At 45.1% G+C, this 22,768-nt stretch overlaps 1 long non-coding RNA gene across 1 annotated transcript in view; it reads right to left on the bottom strand.

Moving 5' to 3' along the window:
- LOC132383089 (uncharacterized) overlaps positions 1–22,768 on the bottom strand; it is a 72,215-nt gene that overhangs the window by 14,057 nt on the left and 35,390 nt on the right. The window contains exon 2 of the long non-coding RNA XR_009508544.1: positions 8,598–8,780. This is a non-coding gene — a long non-coding RNA (uncharacterized LOC132383089). The remainder of the gene's footprint in view (positions 1–8,597; positions 8,781–22,768) is intronic.

The raw sequence follows: 22,768 nt of genomic DNA on the forward strand, positions 1-22,768 counted from the left end.
ATGTGAGATGAATTCCTTGGCAATATCCTTTCAGAGGATTTGTCCTGGGACCAGCACCTACGTATCATTACAAAAAAAAACTTGGCCATGCTTCTATTTTCTTAGAAGTCTGCGCAGCTTTGGCATGTCATCTAAAATTTTGTCACCTTCTATCAATGCGCAGTGGCGGGTTACATCATGGCCTGGTGGTAGATCCAGCCCAGACTACGACAGGAAAAGCCCTTCCCAGCATTGACCACATCTACACAGAGGGCTGCCACAAGAAAACAGCATCCATCGAAGACCCCACCATCCACGACATGCCCTCTTCTCCCTGCTGCTATTGGGAAGGAGGTACAGGAGCCTCAGGACTAACACCACCAGGTTCAGGAATAGTTATTACCCTTCAACCATCAGGCTGCTGACCCAGCATAGATAACTTCACTCATCTCAACTCTGCACTGATTCCACAACCTAAAGGCTCACTTTCAAGGACTCTACAACTCATGTTCTCAGGTTTATTTACTTTCTTACATACTTACTTACTACTTTGGTTTTTGTTTGTATTTGTCTTCTTTTGTATATTGGTTATGTGTGTCATTTTTCACTGATTCAATTGTATTTCTTTGTTAGACTGGGAATGCTGCCAAGAAAACGAATCTCAGCATTATATATAGTGACATTTGCTCACTTTACTTTGAGCTTTGTAGAGTCTTTGGAAGTGAGTCCATAGGTCAGAGTAGTGTGGAGTGAAGTTGCCCATGCCAATTCAGTAGCCTGATGGTTGTGGAGTAATAATTGTTCTTGAAGCTAGTGATGTTGGACCTAAGGCTCCTGTGCCACCTGCCCGATGGTCGGCCTGCTTGGTGGGGGTTTTTATGATGGGTGCTGCTTTCTTGTGGCAGCGCTCCTTGTACATGTACTCAAAGGCGGGGAGGACTTTGCCTGTGATGGACCGGGCTGTATCCATCACTTTCCGCAGTCTTTCCCATTCCTGGGGATTGGTGGTTTCATCACAGAACAAAATGCAACCACTGTGCATCTATAGAGCTTTTTTGGTGACATGCCAAACTTATGCAAACTATACATGGATATAACATGGACAAAGTCAGCAGAGGCAAACTAATCCCAGTGATGTTGCCCACCAGAGCAGCAACAGCAGAAGATTTCTGGTCCCCCACCCCGACACCAATATTAACTGGATACAGTCAACAGAAAGGATACGAAGACCCAGGATTCCTAAATTTCATACATTCTCTGGGAGCAGGGGCTCCCAATATGGGGACCACGGACCCCTTGGTTAGTGGTAAGGGTCCATGGCATATAAAGGTTTGGGAGCCCCATAATGGCAGCAACCCCAACACTGGGAGCAGTTGGGTGGTGAGACATTTCTAGATTTAGTTTCAGTGAATGAGGTGGATCAGGAGGGAGCAGTAACAGTAACAGCACCTCTGTGATCACTGTTATTATGTAATGAACCTCCTATGGGAAATGGAAAGGATAAAATAGGAGCAAATATTGTAAACCGCAATTGCATTAGACTGAGAAGTGACTTGTCAATATTGGAACGGATGCCATCTATAAATTTGTTGATGATACAACCATTGCTGGCAGAATCTCAGAAGGCGATGAGAGGGTGTACAGGAGCAAGATATACCAGCTGGTGGAGTGGTGTCGCAGCACAACCTTGCACTCAATATTAGTAAGACCAAAGAGCTTACTGTGGACTTCTGAAAGGGTAGAATGAGAGAACACGCACCAGACCTCATAGTGGGATGAAAAGTGGAAAGGGTGAGCAAGTTCCTGGTTGTCAATATCTCTGAGGACCTGACCCAGTCCCAACAGCTAATAAGAAGGCAAGACAATGACTATATTTTATTTGGAGTTTGAAGAGATTTGGTTTGTCAAAAACTTCTATAGATGTACCGTGGATTGCATTCTGACAGGCTGCATCACTGTCTGGTATGGATGGGGATGGTGGGCTACTGCACAGGAATGAAGTAAGTTGCAAAGAGCTGTTAATTTAGTCAGCTCCATCATGGGTACTAACCTCTGCAGTATCCAAGACATCTTCAAGGAGCGGTGCCTCAGAAAGGCGGTGTCCATCATTAAGGACCCCCCACTACAAAGGACATGCCCTCTTCTCATTGTTATCACCAGGAAGAAGGTACAGGAGTTTGAAGGCACGCACTCAGTGATTCAGGAACAGCTTCTTCCCCTCCGCCATCTGATTTCAAAATGGACATTGAATCCATGAACACTATATCACTACTTTTTTTAAAGTTTCTGTTTTTGCATATGTATTTGTACTGTTTAATATATATATATATATACTGTTATGTGTGCTGAACAAACCAGATGGAAATGGGGTCCAGGGCTGACCCCCCTCCCCCGGGAACTATGCTGCTAATGAGAGAGAGAGATGAAGAACAGAGGTAGAGGCATCTGCTACAGATAAGAGAGAGAGAGAGACGAATGATTTATGTATTATAGAAACATAGAAAATAGGTGCAGGAGTAGGCTATTTGGCCCTTTGAGCCTGCACCGCCATTCAGTATGATCATGGCTGATCATCCAACTCAAAACCCTGTATCAGCTTTCTCTCCATACCCCCTGATCCCTTTAGCCACAAGGGCCATATCTAACTTCCTCTTAAATATAGCCAATGAACCGGCCTCAACTGTTTCCTGTGGCAGAGAATTCCACAGATTCACCACTCTCTGTGTGAAGAAGTTTTTCCTCATCTCGGTCCTAAAAGGCTTCTCCTTCATCCTTATGGCTTCTTCACTGATGGAAAAGTAAATAATCTTTTGCAGCAAGGACACTTCTTTGCTCATTAACATTCCTGAGGAGACAGCAGGGAGTGGACTGGTTTGATGGACATGGAAATGCGGAGTTGATGGATGGCTGATACCCCGTCAGTGGGGTTAAAAGATGGGTCTGGGGGATACCCTCAGACCCACCAATGGACACTGAAAGAGTGGTGTGCACCCACAGGAAGGTGGGGACCTGGAGGATCGGTTCAGGAGAATCGGTCCGGAGCATGGTGGATGAAGGCAGACCGGTGGGGACTTGTGTGTGTGTGTCCACCCTTGCCTGGGTGAGTCCATCACTGAAGAATGGTCTAGCCTGGAACGGAAGGATCATAACCAGTGACCCCAACAGTACAACGGAACGAGAAGACGATGGAAGGTTTGCCTGCTGCAGCTGCTCATCTCTTGCTCGCTCTCTCTCTCTCTCACCCCAACATTGCAACACAACAACAACTACCTCAGCATGAACTGAAATGAACTCTATATTCTCTTATGGCAATTCATTTACCCCTAGACTTTGATAGAGTTTTGTTTTTTACTGTTGATTCTTATTCCTACACTTCTGTTTTTATCATTGCTAACCTGTTTTATATGTATATTTGCATTTTTGATACTGTATTGCTTACTTTACTAATAAACACCTTTAATTACAGTACCACCAGACTCCAATGTGTCATTCCATTTCTGTTGGTCTGTTAACCCAGTTAGGGAGTATATAACAAATTGAGGGCTCGTCTGGGATTTGATTACAAAATTGAGGGGCCAGTGAATTGATTGGGGTGAATTCCCTTAATCTGTTCTGGTTGTGTGAGAAACCAGAAAGGCAGACAGCAGAAATGGATGTTGACGAATTTCTGTTAAGTCTGGACTCTGTAGGTTTAAAGAAGGCTAAAAAGTCTGAGGTGTGGGAAATGGTGGAGACCTTGGAACTCAAGGAGGTTAAGAAAGGGATGATGAAGGCAGAGATACAATGTAAGATAGCTGAACATTATGTCATGATGCAGATATTCAAGCTGGAGGTGTTAGAACACTTTCCTGTAGGGAAAGGGGAGGTCCAATTACGTCCTGAAGAGATGCGGCTGGAGAGAATTAAGTTGGAGGTGGAGGAGGCAGAAAAACAGCGACAGTTCGAGAGGGAGAAATAGCAACGTGTGGATAGCGGGGCAGACTGTGGGGGAAAGTTTAATGTTAGTCAGGAGATTAGGTTGGTACCTCCGTTCGAGGAGGCGGACATTGATTGGTACTTCTTGCATTTTGAAAAAGTGGCCGCGAACCAGAAGTGGCCTAGAGATAAGTGGGTGGCATTTTTACAAAGTGTACTTAAAGGGAAGGCTCAACGAGCATATGCACCGTTGTCTGCGGAGGTTACAGAGGTTTATGAGGAAGCCAAACAGGCTATCCTTTGGGCCTGAGCTGGTACCCGAAGCGTATAGACAAAAGTTCAGGGACCCAAGGAAGCAGTGGAATCAGATGTTCACAGAGTTTGCATACGAGAAGGGTGTGTACTTTGACCACGGGTGCGCTGCAGAAGGGGTGGTGGAGGATTTCTACCACCTAAGAGAGTTGATCCTGATCAAAGAATTTAAAGGTTGTGTTCCGGATAGTATCCGGACATACTTGAATGAGAAGAAGAGTAAGTCCATATCAGAATCTGCCAAGCTAGCAGATGAATACACCTTAACCCATAAGATAAAATTTTCACCAAATAAGAGCTACCAGAGGGGTAGTAGGGACAGTAGAGAAAGCCCACCGGCTAAGTCAGAGAATAAGCCGGGAACTAGTGGAAAGGGTAAGGAGGAGGAAAAGCAGGCTGGCAGGAAGTTTCCCAGCTTTACATGTTATAATTGTGGGAAAGCTGGTCACATAGCATCTAAGTGCATGGCTCCGAAGAAGGAGACAGGAAAAGCAAAGACGACAACCCCAACAGGTTGCATTGAGCCGGTCAACAGACTGATGAGGAAGGTGAGGTTAGATAGAGCTCAAGAGGGGTGTGAGAAGTTTATTTCGGAAGGGATGATACCCATGAAGGAAGGAGAAACCCCAGTTCCAGTGAGGATCTGGAGAGATACCGGGGCTGGTCAGTCATTGATCCTAAGGAAGGTGTTAGACTTCAGTGCTGAGACCGAGACTGGGGAGGTAAATGTGATAAAAGGTATCAGAAAAGGGACTTAGGCCGTACCTTTGCACAGGATATTTCTGAAATGTGACCTGGTATCTGGACCAGTCGAAATAGGGGTGCGGTTGGAACTATTGATGGACGATGTGGACATCCTACTTGGTAATGATCTTGCAGGTGGGGATGTGTATTCAGCAGTGAAGCTGACAAGTCAGCCTGTAAGTGCTGAGGACCCGTCCATAGATTCCAAGATTTATCCCGCCTGCGCAGTAATTTGCAGCATGTCTAGAAAGGAGGCTGAGACAGGAACCAGTTTAAATGAGTCTGGCGTTGATTTAGCTGAGACGTTCTTACCAGCCTTGTATCAGAAGGGGTTACTGGATGAGGAGAAAAAGGATAGTGGGGTTAAGGAAAGTAAAGGAGAGGAGGTGGATTTACCATTAGTGAGGAAGGAATTTATAAAGGAGCAGAGACATGATGAGGAGCTTGTGGAGTTGAAAGAGACAGCTCTCTCTGAAGCAGAAATTAACAAGGAACCAGTGGGCTACTACCCTGAAGGAGGGAGTGTTAATGAGAAAGTGGAGGCCGACCACGGTGCCAGTAGATGAGGACTGGGCGGTGGTACACCAGGTGGTGATTCTGAACATTTATCGGGACAAAATTTTGAACTTGGCCCATAAGATACCCCTAGGTGGACATTTTGGAGTGAGGAAGGAGGTTATGGAGGCACAGAGCCAAGATGAGAAACAAATGTGACGGTTAGAAGGTCCAGGGTTGGACGCGGATGATCTAACTGGCTTGACAGAGCTGTTTGCAGCTGAAAAAATTAAGTGTGTTCCCAACGATGTGAGGGCAGTCCAAGACAAAAAGGATGCCACTACCTTGAGGGAGTCTGCTGGGTTAGCAGACGAGGTTGTTTTAACCCGCAAGGTTGAGTTTACTCCAGATGGGAGTTGCCCAGAGAGTACCTGGGAGGATCAGGGGATCCTGAAATTTGAAAGGGGGACTGGTATTGAAAGCCTAGGAGAGGCAGATGTCCCATTTGCCTGTGTTCAGGTTGTGAAGGTACCTGTGGATGCACAGGGTACTGAACCGAGTGTTGAGGCTCAGGAAAAGTCTGAGGGGTCTGACTTGGTTAAAAAGGTATGCAATCCTTTTGGGTCAGATGGACATGGTTCAGTGGGTAAGGGGTTAACCCTGGCACCAGTAGAAAGTGAGGATTCTCAGTCACTTGTGTTAAAAGATAGTGAGGAGATGAAAGCTGGTGATGTGAATATTATTGAAGGAAAAGTATTGTTCCTCAACTGTTGAATAAGGGGGAATTTAAAGTCTGGATTGGTTTTAGAAGCATTGACCATGCTGAAGGGACAGTGGTCTGTTAACAGGGTGCCTGCTAGTCAATTACAGTTTGTTTTGAAATTTAAGGATAAACAACTTGAGGTCGTTCAAGTATGTGATTTGGAGAGTCGGAACTTGAAGTGTTGTTCTGACCAAGAGGGATCACCTGCAAGTGTTAAACTGGAAACTAATCAAATTAAAGATCTTGAAGATAAAATTCATGACCTGCTTAAAATTAATGAGTGGTGTGGAAGTTCAGCAAATGGGCTTAGTTTGGAAAACATTGGTGATAAGCTAGCACCTGCGGAGGGGGTCTGTGAAGGCCTAATCTGGGCTGGTGAGCCAGCTAACCATGTGAGAGTTAAGTGGAAAAAAGGCAAGGGTTGACCAAATGCCACTTTGAATAGCAGAATCTGGTTTTGTGGGAATTTGACTTTTTTTAGACGAAGCTTGTGAAAGATAAAGACAGTATCATAGTAGATTGACTGAATGTTAAGTTTAAAAGTAAAATAGAGATTAGTATTTGCACAAACTTCTGTAATGTACTACATTATAATCACACATGTATTGGTTCACACTTTGTAATATACACCTAAGCTAAGAATTAATTCCACTGTAGAAAAAGAATTACTGGCACTTATCCTGGCGTTACAGCATTTTGAGGTTTACATTTGTTTGGCACAGAAACCATTGATAGTTTATACTGATCACAACCCCTTGGTATTTTTGACTAACATGAAGAATAAGAATAGGCAGTTATTAAGTTGGAGTCTGTTGTTACAAGAATTTGATATTAAAATACAACATGTAAAGGGGACTGACAATGTAATTGCTGATTGTTTATCCAGGTATTAATTTGAAAGTATACCTGTGGTACTCTGGTAGCTAATGACCACTTCTGTATTATATTAGATTCTGTAATGTGCTTTACTAGTTAATTTTCACCCGGTGAAAATCCTTTGAAGGGTGGGTGTACTGAACAAACCAGATGGAAATGGGGTCCAGGGCCAACCCTCTCCCCCAGGAACTATGCTGCTAATGAGAGAGAGAGAGATGAAGAACAGAGGTAGAGGCATCTGCTACAGATAAGAGAGAGAGAGACAAATGATTTATGTATTATGGCTTCTTCACTGATGGAAAGGTAAACAATCTTTTGCAGCAAGGACACTTCTTTGCTCGTTAATATTCCTGAGGAGACAGCAGGGAGCGGCCTAGTTTGATGGACATGGACATGCGGAGTTGATGGATGGCTGATACCCTGTCAGTGGGGCTAAAAGACAGGTCTGGGGTGACACCCTCAGACACACCAGTGGACACTGAAAGAGTGTTGTGCACCCACAGGAAGGTGGGGGCCTGGAGAATCGGTCCGGAGCATGGTGGATGAAGGCAGACCGGTGGGGACTTGTGTGTGTGTCCGTCCTTGCCTGGGTGAGGAGTCCATCACTGAAGAACGGTCTAGCCTGGAACGGAAGGGTCATAACCAGTGACCTCAATGGTACAACGGAACAAGAAGGCAACAGAGGGTTTGCCTGCTGCAGCTGCTCATCTCTTGCTCGCTCTCTCTCTCTCTCCAACATTGCAACACAACAACCTCAGCATGGACTGAACTGAACTTTATATTCTCTTATGACAATTCATTTACCCCTAGACTTTGATAGAGCTTGTTTTTTACTGTTGATTCTTATTCCTACTCTTCTCTTTTTATCATTGCTAACCTGTTTTATATGTATATTTGCATTTTGATACTGTATTGCTTACTTTACTAATAAACATCTTTAGTTACAGTACCACCAGACTCCAATGTATCATTTCATTTCTGCTGGTCTGTTAACCCAGTTACAGGGTACGTAACAATACCTACTGCTATTCAGTCTTTTTATATTATTATGATACTGGTGCTGCAAAGTTAACAAATTTTACAACATATGCTGGTGATGTGGGACAGAGAGCCCCGGAGGTATGTATGTGGTTCCCTGAAAGTGGTAATGTATCCTGACAGGGTGGTGAAGAAGGCACGTGGAATGTGTGTGTCCGTGAGTTGGGGTATTCAGTACGAGAGCTGGGATGTCATGATAGCCCTGAGTGGGTGGAAGAGGTCAGGTAACACAGATATCACTACAGATTCTGTGTTACCTGTAGTGATATCTTTGCCCCGGTCACAGTGAGTGGGGTAATGTCTGCAGTGACACAGTGACTGGAGGAGTCACTGTCTGATCTGTGTGAAGCAATTCTCGCAGTCACAGAGTGGACCCAGTGAGCACGTCCCAGACAACTATTCCCTTGTGCAGGGAGCACTGTTCCCTGCCCCGAGGCCACGGCACACAGCGGTGTGTTGCATCAGCATTGCTCACCTTGTTGCTGTGTCCAATTACATCATCGGTCAGGCCTGGGCCCGGATTCAGCTCATCAGCATATTGCCCTTTCTCGACGCAGGACAGCGGCTTCCAGCTTCCAAGCTGCAAAGGAACCGCAGATGCTGAAAACCTGCAATAAAAACAGAGGGTGCCGGGGTCTCTCAGCGAGTCAGGCAGCCCCTGTAGAGGAGGAAAAGGAGGAAACACCTCAGGTCAAAGTCCTTCCATTAGAACCAGGAGCAGTTAACAATGGAATAGATTTACAGACACTAGGGATTCTGCAGACGCTGAAAAACTTGGGCAGCACACACAAAATGCTGGAGGGACCCAGCAGGTCAGGCAGCATCAATGGCGGTGAATAAACAGTTGACGTTATGGGCCAAAACCCTTTCCTAATGAAGGGTTTCGGTCTGAAGATTGACTGTTTATTCCCCTCCTAAGATGCTGCCTGAGCTGATAAATTCCTCCAGCTTTTCGGGTGTGTTACTAACTGAACATATTTGCACAGTAGAGATGGGGTGGGGAGGGGTGGTTGTGGAGAGGACAAAGTGAATCTGTGTGTCAGAGAGAGACTGAATGAACAGAGGTCCCAGATGGGGGAACATATGAAGGATTCTTATAACAAGAGGAAGGTATGGATGAACAAGAGAGGAGAAAGAAGCAAAAATCAAGAAACTGTTGAGATTAAAACTGCAGGTCAGCCAGCATCTGTGGAGAGAGAGTAGCAGAGTTAATGCTACAAGCACATGGCCTTAAATCAGGTAAGGAGAGAACAGCAAAACTGTTGAACTTCATGTTAAATCCCATGGGCTCCAGCATGCCTGAAGGAAATCTCAGACGACATTCCTCACTCTCATGCTCAGCTTCGCTGCAATACCTCCAATGAAAGATCTCTGGAGCTGTGCCTGACCCGCGGGCATTTCCAACACTTTTTATTTAAAGGGTGAATGGGGACGCGAGAATAAACACTGTCTTTGCCACCAACACCCCAACCCCAGAACAATAAATGTACCCCAAGAAACGGGGAGACGATGCTAATTGCGAATATAACCCTGGTTAAGCTCCAAATGCAGTTTCTAGTTGAATTCTAGCAAGTTATGATGATAGGTAATTGATATGGGGTGGCAAGAAGTGAACATAGATAGATAGATACTACATTAATCCCAAAGGAAGTTACAGTCTCACAATAGCCTTACAAATATACAAATATTAGAAGTGAAGTAGAAAGAATAAAAAGTAAGTTACTACAGGTTGGCCGAGGGTAAGAGTGACCTCATATAGTGTCCTTTGTCTTAGTGATGTAATGCTATTGCAGCATCAGTGGCCCAGGTTTAATTTTGCCGCTGTCCATAAGAAGTTTGTCCATTCTCCCTGTGACTGTGTGGGTTTTCCCCAGGTTCTGTAGCTTCTCCCTACGTTCCAGGCTGATTGGTTACATGGGTATAACTGGGTGGCATGGACTTGTTGGGAGGGAAGAGCCTTTTACTATGCTCTATGTCTAAATGAAATGTATTGTTCCTCTCTCCACACGCATTGACCAAACTCCTGCAGTTCCCGCGTCGGCCGGTGTCATCTTCGCCCAGGTGACGTTATGCTCTGCTGTACCGAGCAAGGAGACAGCATGTTATCGGGTTTAAAGTGAGAATGTTTTAGAGCAGAAGTAAGGAGAGATTTTTTCAGCCAAAGCCTGGTGAATCTGTGGAGTGTTCTGCCACAGGCTGCGATGGAGGCCAGGTCTGTGGGTATATTTAAAGATAGATTCCTGATCGGTCGGGGCATCAAGGGAGATGGTGAGAGGGCAGGTGAATGGGGTTGAACGGAATCTGAGGTCGTCCATGATGGAATGATGGAGCGGACTCGATGGGTTGGATGGCCAAATTCTGCTCCTGTGTTTTATGTTGTGAACTACCATGTGACAGGAGGGCCGTGCCATTGGCCACGCTGAGGTGGACCCAACAGCGTTTGTACCTGCTCAGTATCACCTCCTCGGAGCGTGGCTACAAGTCCATGACAGGCCCTCACACGGGACGACTCTATCAGGCTGCAAAGCTCGAGTGAAAGGACTGCCATAGAGCAATACCTTTCTAGTCGCATAATGATTTAGGAACACGGGTCAGCCCGAAGTTTGAGACAATCCAGTGCCTGCATTCCAAGCTGGGGAGGGGTAGATTTTACTCAAAATGTTCCATAAACAAAGCTGTGTCATTCCAACCAGTCAACCAATTCATACAAACACGCTGGCGGAACTCCGGTTGGACAGCATCCGTGGAAACGAGCAGTCAACGTTTCGGGCCGAGACCCTTCGTCAGGACTGAAGAGGGAGGGGGCAGGAGTCCCATAAAGAAGGTGGGGGGAGGGTGGGAAGGAGAAGGCTGGCAGGTGCCGGGTGAAAAACCAGTAAGGGGAAAGATCAAGGGGTGGGGGAGGGGATAAACCAATAAACCAATTACCTACCCAACCGGTGAGCTTCCATCAATCCCGATGCCACTAATGGACATTGACCATCTCAGAGACAGGTTCAGGTTCATTATTCACGTACATTGAAACATACAGTGAAATACGTTGCTTGCTCCAAGGGTGTGGGGACAGCCCGCAAGTGTTGCCTATGTCCACCACCTATGTAGCCTATGTAGGTTGGCAGAACAACACGGAACACAACAAAACAGAACATCAACAAGACAAAGTCTGCAGCTGGATATCCGAAAGAAAAGGGGGAGGAGCACCAGAGGGAGGCGATGGACAGGCAAGGAGATAAGGTGAGAGAGGGAAAAGGGGATGAGGAATGCTAAAGGGGGAGGAGGGGCATTACCGGAAGTTTGAGAAATCAATGTTCATGCCATCGGGTTGGAGGCTACCCAGACGGAATATAAGGTGTTGTTCCTCTAACCCGAGTGTGGCCTCATCACGACAGTAGAGGAGGCCATGGATAGACATATCTGAATGGGAATGAGAAGTGGAGTTAAAATGGGTGGCCACTGGGAGATCCTGCTTTTTCTAGCAGACAGAGCATAGGTGCTCGGCAAAGCAGTCTCCCAATCTACGTCAGGTCTCACCAATGTATAGGTGGCTACACCGGGAGCACTGGACATGGTATATGACCAACAGACTCGCAGGTGAAGTGTCACTTCACCTGAAAGGACTGTTTGGGGCCCTGAATGGTGGTGAGGGAGGAGGTGTAAGGGCAGGTGTAGCACTTGTTCTGCTTGCAAGGAGAAGTGCCAGAACATACCTAGCTAAAAAGCAACAACAGTGAAACAAGCCCTGTTGCTCCCTCCCATGCACCCACATACACACATAGTCCTCTAACACCAGGACAGGCCATCTTTGGCTTCGAGCCTCTAGTTTCCAGAAGACTTGTGGATTCACGGACATTGGACTCGCAGAGATCTGTAGGCTTGGGTCTCCCACCATTGGGCCTGGTCTTCTGTACCTCAGGCTTCGATCTGGATTTCCGATTGACCTTCAGCCTTCGATCTCGATTTCTGATTGATCTTCAGTCTTCGATTGTCAGAGTCGGCCCAGAACTTACTGATGACAACGAATGAGGACCCAAAGACCAAGCCTGGAAACTCTGGTATCACTGATTCATGTACCTAAGGGGTCACTGTTGTTCATGCCTCCTGTCCTCATGGAACTCCAATCTTGGAACTCACCGATGACTATCTGACTACTAATCTGCCTAATCAATAACCATCACTTTTAACAGTAACATTGTAACCAACTAATCAACCCACCAAACTAATCAGATCAATCAGTGAGTGTAACTCTCCAATGACTATTGATTCAACCAGTGACCAGTAACTCAACAAAATCTGCAGAAGCTGGAAATCCAAAGCAGCGCATACATAATACTGGAGGACTCAGCAGGCCAGGCAGCGTCTGTGGAAAAGAATAAACAGTCAATGTTCAGGCCAAGACCTTTCATCGGGACCAGAATAAAAGAGAAGGCAGAGTGAGAAGGTAGGGGGAGGGGAGGAAGAAGTACAAGGTGGTAGGTGATAGGTGAAACAGGGAGAGGGAAAGGGGGTGAAGAAAAGAGCTGGAAAGTTAGTTGTTGGAAGAAATAACGGGCTGAAGTAAGGGGAATCTGACAGGAGAGGATAGAAGACCATGGAAGAAAGGGAAGGGGAGGAGCACCAGAGGGAGGTGATGGGCAGATAAGAAGATAAGGTGAGAGAGGAAAACAGGAATGGGGAATGGAGAAGGAGGGGAGCATTTCCCAGAAGTTCATGCCATCAGGTTGGAGCCTACCCAGACGGCATATAAGGTGTTGCTCCTCCAACCCGAGTGTGGCCTCATTGCGGTGGAGGAGGCCATGGATAGACACGTCGGAATGGGAATGGGAAGTAGATTTGAAATGGGTGGCCACTGGGAGATCCCACGTTTTCTGGCAGAAGGAGTGTGGGAACTTTGCAAAGCAGACCCCCAATCAATGTTGGGCCTCACCAATATACAGGAGGCCACACTGGGACCACCGGATACAGTTTGGTGGTACCGACTACTTACTCAACAGACTGCATCTAACCAGTGACAATTAAACCATGGGGTCCGTCCATGGTGTGACTGTTTGCATAAATAGCGATCATTACTCGAAGAGGTGTCCAGTGTTGGGTCTACCCAAACCGAACCAAGAGTGAAGTGATGGTCAAGCCAGTAATTGACCCAGTGATCATTGAATCAGAACATGAAAGTGCTCCTGCTGATACTGGCCACTGTAACTTTGCTCCTTCTCACATTCCAGTGGAGACGTCAGCCTGCTCCTTGGCGTCGGCATGGGAATGAAGCTGCCGCTGTGCCTCTGTAAGGTTAAAGCTGCTGCATATTCTATAGGAACTGTGGAGAATAGCAGCTCATTGATGACGGGCCCAGACCGTGGGCAGGCACTTGTCAACACGCAGAGGAAGCGAACGAACAGCCCCTGATCCGATCCAAGCAGCTGGTTCTGCCGAAAAAGTCAGAGATGAACATCCGACCTTTGAATAATGGGGCCGTTTCGTTGTTGGAGACAATGGTATATTGTGAAAGGCCAAGAGAAGCACAGAGATGATTTCTGTTTGTTCTGGTTCCCAGATTATGATGCATGAAATTTGCATTCTGAATAAAATTACGCCCTTATAGATTTGCTTGCCATGTGATTGAAGCATTGAAGTATGTTGTCTTGCCTCGTACGTACAATTTCCCAAGGCTTTAGAGACCCTCTCATATTTGTGACAATTGTTTCCTCTGTCTGCGTTACTCTAAACTGTTCCATGATATGCTTCTGACCCTCTTTTGGTCGCTGTTTGTCAGCCTCTGATGATTGCCTTGATCCCAGTCCATATAGGTGTCAGCCTTGAGCTGTTTCTTAAGCCGGACTGTCTCACCCCGTGCTTCAGCCTCTGTCTCACTGTCACCTGGCTCAACCATCAGGCTGCAGCACCTCAGGATGAATGCCATGCTGTTTTAACCTTTAAACCACAGAGGTACAACAGGGAAACAGGCCTTTCAGCCCAATGGGTCCCTACTGACCATCGACCAACCATTTACTCAAAGCCTACACTCATCCCATTTTACTTTCCCTACATTCCCGCATCTTTGGGAAGTGGAGGAAGACCGGAGCACTCAGAGGAAAACCAAGTGGTCACAAAGAGAATGTGCAAACTCCACACAGACAGCAGCTGAGGTCAGGATTGAACCTGTGAGGTGGCCGTTCTCCCAGCTGCATTACTGTGCCATCTTGTCTTGTTCACTACGTTGGCTGTGAGCTAAAGGCTGGGCTGTGTTGCAGAAAAGTGGAAAGGTTGGCTTTTGGCATTCCAGTCTGATACAGGTATTTAAATATCAAAAGAAGTAACCTGGGATGAGCAGATTGTCCTGTTAAGAGAGGCTAGACAGGTCAGGTCTGTATTCTTTGTAAGAGCCTGTAAGAATGAGGGGAGATCTTATTGAAACATATAACATCTTAAGGGAGATGCTGGAAGTCTTGGCCAACACACACAAGAGTCCTTGGTCCAAAAATGCTGACCGTTTATTTCCTTCCACAGATGCTGCCTAACCTCCTGAACCCCTCCAATATCTTGTATGTGTGCACTCAAGATCTTAAGGGGGCTTTACAGAGTAGATCTTAAGATGTTTTCACCAGCGGGAGGATCTCGAACCAATGGATAGTATCTTTCAAGGTAAAGAGCCAGTCATTTATAATCGAGGTGGGCAGGAATCTCTTCTGTCAGTCCCAGCTTTGGAGAAGAAATTGGATTGGCATGGTATGTGGAAATAGGAGTTGCAACACTCCAATTGGCTGATGGTCCTGTTCCACAAAGGATCAAGCCTCTCGTTTGTTTTATGGCCTTGTGCCTTGCTGGTATTTTTAATGATTTATGTATCTTGTCAATCCATTCCCTCCTTGTATTCACTGATAAAAAAAAAATCTGCTGTTTATGTAATAATTCTGCATCTTTATTAATAATTAAATTGTATCCTTGTTTCTCTCATTATTTACTATAATGCAGCATTTGGCATTCTCTGCAAATTGGAACTATGCATTCCAAGTCCAAAGTGTTGCCATGTATGGTTCCCCCTCCTTCAAAAGGGCATCAATCAAATTTGATGGGCGGAATGGCCTAACTTTGCTTCTATGTTCTATGGTCTTATACCGGTGTCCAAGAAGAGCAAGGTGAGCTTCCTCAATGACTATCTGATGTGACAAACAGCTTTTGTCATGACTAGAATCAACTCCTGCCTAAGCAAGGACCTGGACCCACTGCAATTTGTCTAGCACCACAATAGGACTACAGCGACTACAATTTCACTGGCTGCTCACTCAGCCTTAGACCACTTGGACCACAACGATACCTACGTCAGGCTGCTATTTATTGATTGCAGTTCAGTGTTCAACACCATTGTCCCCTTATTACTAATTAACAACCTTTAAATCTGGGCCTCTGTATCTCCTTCTCAAACTGGATCCTAGACTTTCTCATCAGGAAACCAGTCAGCATGGATTGGGAATAACATCTCCTCCTTGCTGACAATTAACACAAGCATACCTCAAGGATGCGTGTTTAGCCTGCTGCTCTACGCTTTCTAGACGCAGCTCAAGTGCCATCTATAAATTTGCTGATGATACAACTGTTGTCAGCAGAACCTCAGATGGTGATGAGGAGGCGTACAGGAGTGAGACAGGTTAGCTGGTTGAGCGGTGTCGCGTGGCAATCTTGCACTCAACATCAGCAAGACCAAGGAATTGATTGTGGACTTCAAGAAGAAGTTGAGGGAACACACAACAGTTCTCCTCGAGGGGTCAGCAGTGGAAAGGGTGAATAGTTTCAGATTTTTGGGTATCAACAGCTCTGAGGGTCTATCCCTGGCCCAACAGATTGATGCAGTTACAGAGACAGTGGCTACATTTCATTAGGAGTTTGAGTAGGTTTGGATGCCACCAAAGACTAGTGAATTTCTACGAATGAGACGAGGAGAGCATTCCAACTGGTGCATCACCATCTGTATGGAGGGGCCATTGCACAGGATTGGATAAAGCTGCAGAGGGTTGTAAACTCAGCCAGCTTCGTTATGGATACTAGACTTCCCACCATCAAAGACACCTTCAATTGAAGGCAGTGTCCATCATTAAGGATTGTCACCATCCAGACATGTCCTCATCTCATTGCTATCATCAGGGAGGAGGGACAGGAGCCTGAAGACACACACACACTCAACATTCTAGGAAAAGCTTTCTCCCCCTGCCATCAGATTTCTGAACAGAAAGTGAAACCATGAACACAATTCTTTACCTTTCTTACCCACATTGCTTCACCAGTCATCTTCTAGCTATCCTCCTCCCCCCCCCACTACCATTTTATTCTGGCATCTTCTCCACCCCTTTCCGGTCCTGAAGGATCTCGACTCGAAATATCGACTGTTTATTCAGTTCCACTGCTGAGTTCCTCCAGCATTTTGTGTGTTTTGCTTTGGATTTCTGGCATCTGAAGAATTTCTGATGTTTATGAACATTATTTTGTTCTTTGTTGCATCAATTATATATTTATTGTTTTTTATGTATTGCTCTGTACTCCTGCTGTAAAACAACAGATTTTACGACATGCTCTAAGTCAGTGATAATAAAGCGGATCCCGATTCAGAACGGGGAGTCTCAATCCCGAACGTGTCCACGTGAGGAAGCACACTTTCCTCTATACCTGTCTTCTACTGCTTCAGCCAAGTTGCCACTCAGCCTGCTGCCTGTACTCTGATCGGGAAGCATTCACTAAACTGTACTTCATCAGTGAAAAGTAGGACATCTGTTCACCACCTCTCTTGGTTCCATTGGCATAACATCTCTTCTGAAGTCTTGGTTCAGAAAATTAGCCCCAACCTCCTGCTTTTTCCACCCATGCTTGCACTTCCTCTTTCTTCTTTTAGGCACCAATTCAACTTTGGGAAGTGACTATTGAATTGATAAGGTCATTTAAAAAGAGAGGTATGGAGAAATTTCATTGCACAGAGGGTAATTAGTCTCTGAAATTCTCCAGACCAGAGAGTGTGGGGGCTATTTCATCTGAAATATTTAAATGGAAGTGCTGAAAGGTTGGAGGTTTGAGGGTGAAGGGGATCTGGTGTAGAGGAGCCATTATCATGTTGAAAGTCAGGACAAATTTGAGGGACCAAGTTATAGTTACAGCCATAGAGTACAGAAACAGGCCCTTCAGCCCAACACATCTATGCTGAGTCAGATAACTTATGGTATTATACTGCATTGTAGATTATGGTGGTCCCTTAAGGTTTTTATAGCTGTGGTTGGTAATGGGGATAAGCTCCCACTAACTATTAATTGTTCCCAATGGCGTGCACCTCAAATAGTTTCTGACGACCAAGTCCAGCTCCTGGCCTTCACATGTGGCTTAGCTATTAAGCCTGGCGGAACCATTTCTACTGACAGGAGAAGGGGCAAAGGCAGGTTACTGGTGCCTTAAAAACAGTCGCTTTTGGCAGATGGGGCTCGTCAGCTGTGGTTGGCAGCTCATCTGGGAGAGGAAAAACTCTGATCCCAAACCCCCGTTGCCTTGCAGCTATACCCACTCATGGCGAAGGCTTCAAGAGTAAACCCCGAGGGGAAAATCCGGACCTGGAGTCCCTAAGGGAGTATTACATTGAGTTCAACACTGACTGGCAACTCCTGCGATGCTGCTGGTACCAAACTGTCTCAGTCTCTGCCGTTCCTTTGGATTCGTCAGATGCGTGGAAAGGGGTAGCTTGCTACGTGGGCAACAGCTTGCCTCTCATATCGTACTGCTCAGGCTTGTGTGGCTAGTCAGCTAGAATGCATATATCCATGGTCAACTCTGACCAACGGAGGCCTCAGAAAAAAGATTATAGTAATTATCTTATGTATTGCACTGAAGTGCTGCCACAAAACAACAGATTTCGCGACTTATGTCAGTGACAATAAACTTGATTCCAATTCTAATCCTAATCCTATTTTCTTCCATTTGGTCCCTATCTCTCTATTCCCCTCATGGATAAGAAAGGTTTTGAGTCAAAGTCAAAGTCATTGTCACATGAACTAAGTGATGTATACACAGGTGTAATGAAAACTTAACTTGCACCAAAATAACTTATACAACATTCAAAAGAGAAATATAAGTTATGTATAATTTTTAGAAGAAAGATACAGGCCTTTGACAAGGTCCTGCATAGAAGTTTGGCCAAGAAGGTTAAGTCACTTGGCATTCAAGATGAGGTAGTATGTTGGATTAGACATTGGCTCTATGGGAGAAACCAGAGAGTGGTAGTAGATGGTTGCCTCTCTGACCAGAAGCCTGTGACTAGTGGTGTGCTCCAGGGATTGGTGCTGGGTCCTTTCTTGTTTGTCATCTACATCAATGATCTACATGATAATCTGGTAAACTGATTCAGCAAGTTTGCACTTGATACCAAGATTGGGGTGTAGTGGACAGCAAGGTTAACAGAGTTTGCAGTGGATCTGGACCAGCTGGAAAAATGGGCTGAAAATGGTAGAAGGAATTTAATGCAGACAAGTGTGAGGTGTTGCACTCTGAGAGGACCAGCCAGGGTAAGATTTATACAGTGAGCAGTAGGGCACTGAGGAATACAGATCTGTAATTTTTGAAAGTAGTGTGATAGATAGATAGAGTCATAAAGAGGGCTTTCGGCACATTGGTCTTCAGAAACCAAAGTATCACATACAGGTTTTGAGATGCTATGTTGAAGTTGTATAAGATATTGATGAAGCCTAATATGGAGTATTTGTGCAGTCCTGGTCATCTACCTACGGGAAAGATATTAATAAGATTGAAGTTCAGAGAAAATTTACAAGACTGTTGCTGGGACTTGAGGACCTGAGTCATAGGGAAAGGTTGACCAGGTTAGGACTTTATTCCCTAGAGTGTAGAAGAATGAGAGGAGATTTGATGGAGGTATATAAAATTATGAGGGGTATAGACAGGGTAAATGCAAGCAGTATTTTTCCACTGAAGTTAGATAAGACTAGAACTAGAGGTGATAGGTTAAGGATAAAGGGTGAATTCTTTAAGGGGAACATTGGGGGGGGGGGAACTCCATCCATGGACTGCCAACTTAAATGATGGTTATGGATTTGATTTCAACATTTAAGAGAAATGTGGATGTGTACATGATGGAAGGGGTATGAAGGGCTATGGCCCAAGTACTGGTCGATGGGACTAGGCAGATCAATAGTTTGGCACAGACTAGATGGGCCAAAGGGCCAGGTTTTGTGCTGTAGTGTTCTATGACTCTAAATTACATTTACAAAAATATATCAGAAGGATATGAGCCAAATCTGGGCCAATGAGTCTAGCTTAGATGGGCATCTTTAGTTGGCATGGACTAGTTGAGCCGAATGGCCTGTTTCCAAGCTATATTACTCCATCATTCCGATCCTACCCATGAACCTGTCCAAATGCTTTTTAACACTGTGATTGTATCCGCCTCTGCATCTCCTATGACACCTTGTTCCATATCCCAACCACAGTCTGTGTAAAAACCTTACCCTTTCTCCTCACATCATAAACCTACGTCCGCTCGTTTTAGACATCTCTACCCTTGGACAAAGACTGTGACTATCTACTCTATCTCTGCTCCTAATAATTTTATTAACCTCAATAAGGTGAGAACAACCCCAGCCTATCCAATCTCTCCTTATAACTCCAGCCTTCTGTTCCAGGTAATATCTTAATGAATCTCTTCTGTATTCCTTCCAGCTCAACCACAAAGTGAAGTGACCAGAACAACATGAGCTATTCCAAGTGTAATCTAACCTATGCCTTGCAATTTGATGTCAAGACTCTTGTACTCAAATGCTTTATTCTCTGGCCGATCCACCTGTATCAACATTTTCAGGGAGCTGTGAACTTGCACTCCAATGTCCCTCTATGCATCAACATGTTTGAAGTCCCTGCTGTTCACTGTATATGTCAAGCCAGTATTAGACAACTCAAAACGTGTCAACTCTCTCTGGTCTAGATGACCACCCATCAGCCCCACTTTTCAGCTGATCTACGTACCTCTGTCTCTTTGAGTGACTGTCCTCACTAACTACAATTCATGTTGCCAGCAAGTTTCCTTATCAGGCCGTAGACATTTATATACATGACAAACAACAAAATTACCAGCATTGATCCCTACAGTACACCATTGGTTACAAACTTCCAGTCATTTGCCTCCTATCACCAAGCTAATTTTGGATCCACTTTGCCAAAACACTTTGAATCCCATGTGTCCTACGCTGACTTGAGATACCTACAAGTCATGCTACCTCAAGAAGACAAATTAACCCCTGTAGCTGTTACACCTTAGGTTGGTTTGCAGGTGCAGTAGGCTATCAAGAAGGCAAATGGAATGTTGGCCTTCATTACTAGAGGGATTGAATTTAAGAGCAGGGAGGTTATGCTGCAACTGTACAGGGTACTGGTGAGGCTGCATCTGGAGTAATGCATGCAGTTCTGGTTTCCTTACTTGAGGAAGGATATACTGGCTTTGGAGGCGGTGCAGAGGAGGTTCACCGGAATGATTCCAGAGATGAGGGCTCTCTGGCTAAAGACTAGGAGGAGAGATTAAGTCGCCTGGGACTGTATTTGCTGGAAATCAGAAGAATGAGAGGAGATTTTATAGAAACATAAAATTATGAAAGGGATAGATAAGATAGAGGCAGGAAAGTTGTTTCCTCCAGTAGGTGAGACTAGAACTAGGGGACAGAGCCTCAAGATTCGGGGGAGTAGATTTAGGATGGAGATGAGGTGGAACTGCTTTTCCTAGAGAGGGGTGAATCTGTGGAATTCTCTGCCCAATGAAGCAGTGGGGGCTACCTCAGTAAATACATTTAAGACAAGGTTGAATAGATTTTTACATAGTAGGAGAATTAAGGGTTATAAGGAAAAGGCAGGTAGGTGGAGATGAGTCCATGGCAAGATCAGCCATGATCTTATTGAATGGTGGAGCAGGCTGGATGGGCCAGATGGCCGACTCCTGCTCCTATTTCTTATACTCTTTTGTTCTTATTCTGCATTCTGTTACTATTTTAACTTGTACCACCTCAAAGCACTTGTAATGAAATGATCTGAATGAATAGTATGCCAGACAAGTTTTACTTTGTCCCTTGGTTCACCAATTTGTCCCTTTTTCCCTTGGTACTAAACCAATTCTAATTCCAGTCAAAGATCCCCACCACCCAGGCTGTGCCATCTTCTCACTCCTGAATTAGGCCATATGGTCATAAGATATAGGAACAGAATTTACCCATGCGAGGAAGAAGAGCTATCTTACTAAGTGGGGGGGGGGGGGTAAGGACTCGCCACTTACAGCCCCGTGAGGATGGTAAAAATAAAAGAAATTAGTTATCTTAGATAAGATAAGACCGTAAGATATAGGAGCCGAATTAGGGCATTTGGCCCATTGAGTCTGCTCCACCATTTCATCATGGCTGATCCATTTTCCCACTTAGCACCAATCTCCTGCCTTCTCACCGCATCCCTTCAGGCCCTGACTAATCAAGAATCTATCAACCTCTGCCTTAAGTGTAACCAATGACTTGACCTCCACTTTGCCTGTGGCAATGAATTCCACATCTTCTCCACTCTCTGGCTAAAGATATTCCTCCTCATCTCCATTTTAAAAGGACATCCCTCTATTCAGAGGCTGTGCCCTCTGGTCTTAGACTCTCCCACCAGAGGAAACGTCCTTTCCACATCCACTCTATTGAGGCCTTTCACCATTCAATAGCTTTTTTATGAGGCCATCCCTCATTCTTTTGAACTCTAGTGAGTAGAGGCCAAGAGCCATCAAACGCTCATCATATGACAAGCCTTTCAATCCCAGAATCATTTTTGTGAACCTTCTTTGAACCCTCTCTAATGTCAGCACATCCTTTTTCAGATAAGGAGCACAAAATTCATTAAGAGGTTGAAGAGATTTGGCATGTCAACAAAAATACTCAAAAACTTTTATAGATGTACTGTGGAGAGCATTCTGACAGGCTGTCTGGTATGGGGGGGGGCGGAGGGGGGGGGTGGTACGGCACAGGACCAAAAGAAGCTATAGAGGGTCGTAAATTTGTTGGCTCCATCTTGAGTACTAGCCTACAAAGTACTCAGGACATCTTCAAGGAGTGGTGTCTCAGAAAGGCAGCCTCCATTATTAACGATCTCCAGCACCCAGGGCATGCCCTTTTCTCACTGTTACCATCAGGGAGGAGGTACAGAAGCCTGAAGGCACACACTCAGTGATTCAGAAACAGCTTCTTCCCCTCTGCGATCCAATTCCTAAATGGATATTGAACCCGTGAACACTACCTCACTTTTCTAATATATATTATTTCTGTTTTTGCACAATTTTTAATCTTTTCAATATGCATCTACTGCATCTATTTATTTATTTTTCTTCTATATTATATATTGCATTAAACTGCTGCTGCGAAGTTAACAAATTTCACAACACATGCCAGTGATAATAAACCTGATTCTGATTCTAAAAACTACTCACAATATTTCCAGTTGAGGCAGGAGGTACAGAAGCCTGAAGTCCCACACCACCAGGTTCAAGAACAGCTACTTCCCTTCAAACCAAATGGAAAAATCCTGATCATTAAAGCTTAGTAATACTATGCCAACTCTGCATTAAAATGGACTTTTGCAATTTTGATTTAATTCTGTATAATT

The sequence above is a fragment of the Hypanus sabinus genome, chromosome 29 (genome assembly GCF_030144855.1).
Source record: "Hypanus sabinus isolate sHypSab1 chromosome 29, sHypSab1.hap1, whole genome shotgun sequence".
Taxonomy (NCBI): Eukaryota; Metazoa; Chordata; class Chondrichthyes; order Myliobatiformes; family Dasyatidae; genus Hypanus; species Hypanus sabinus.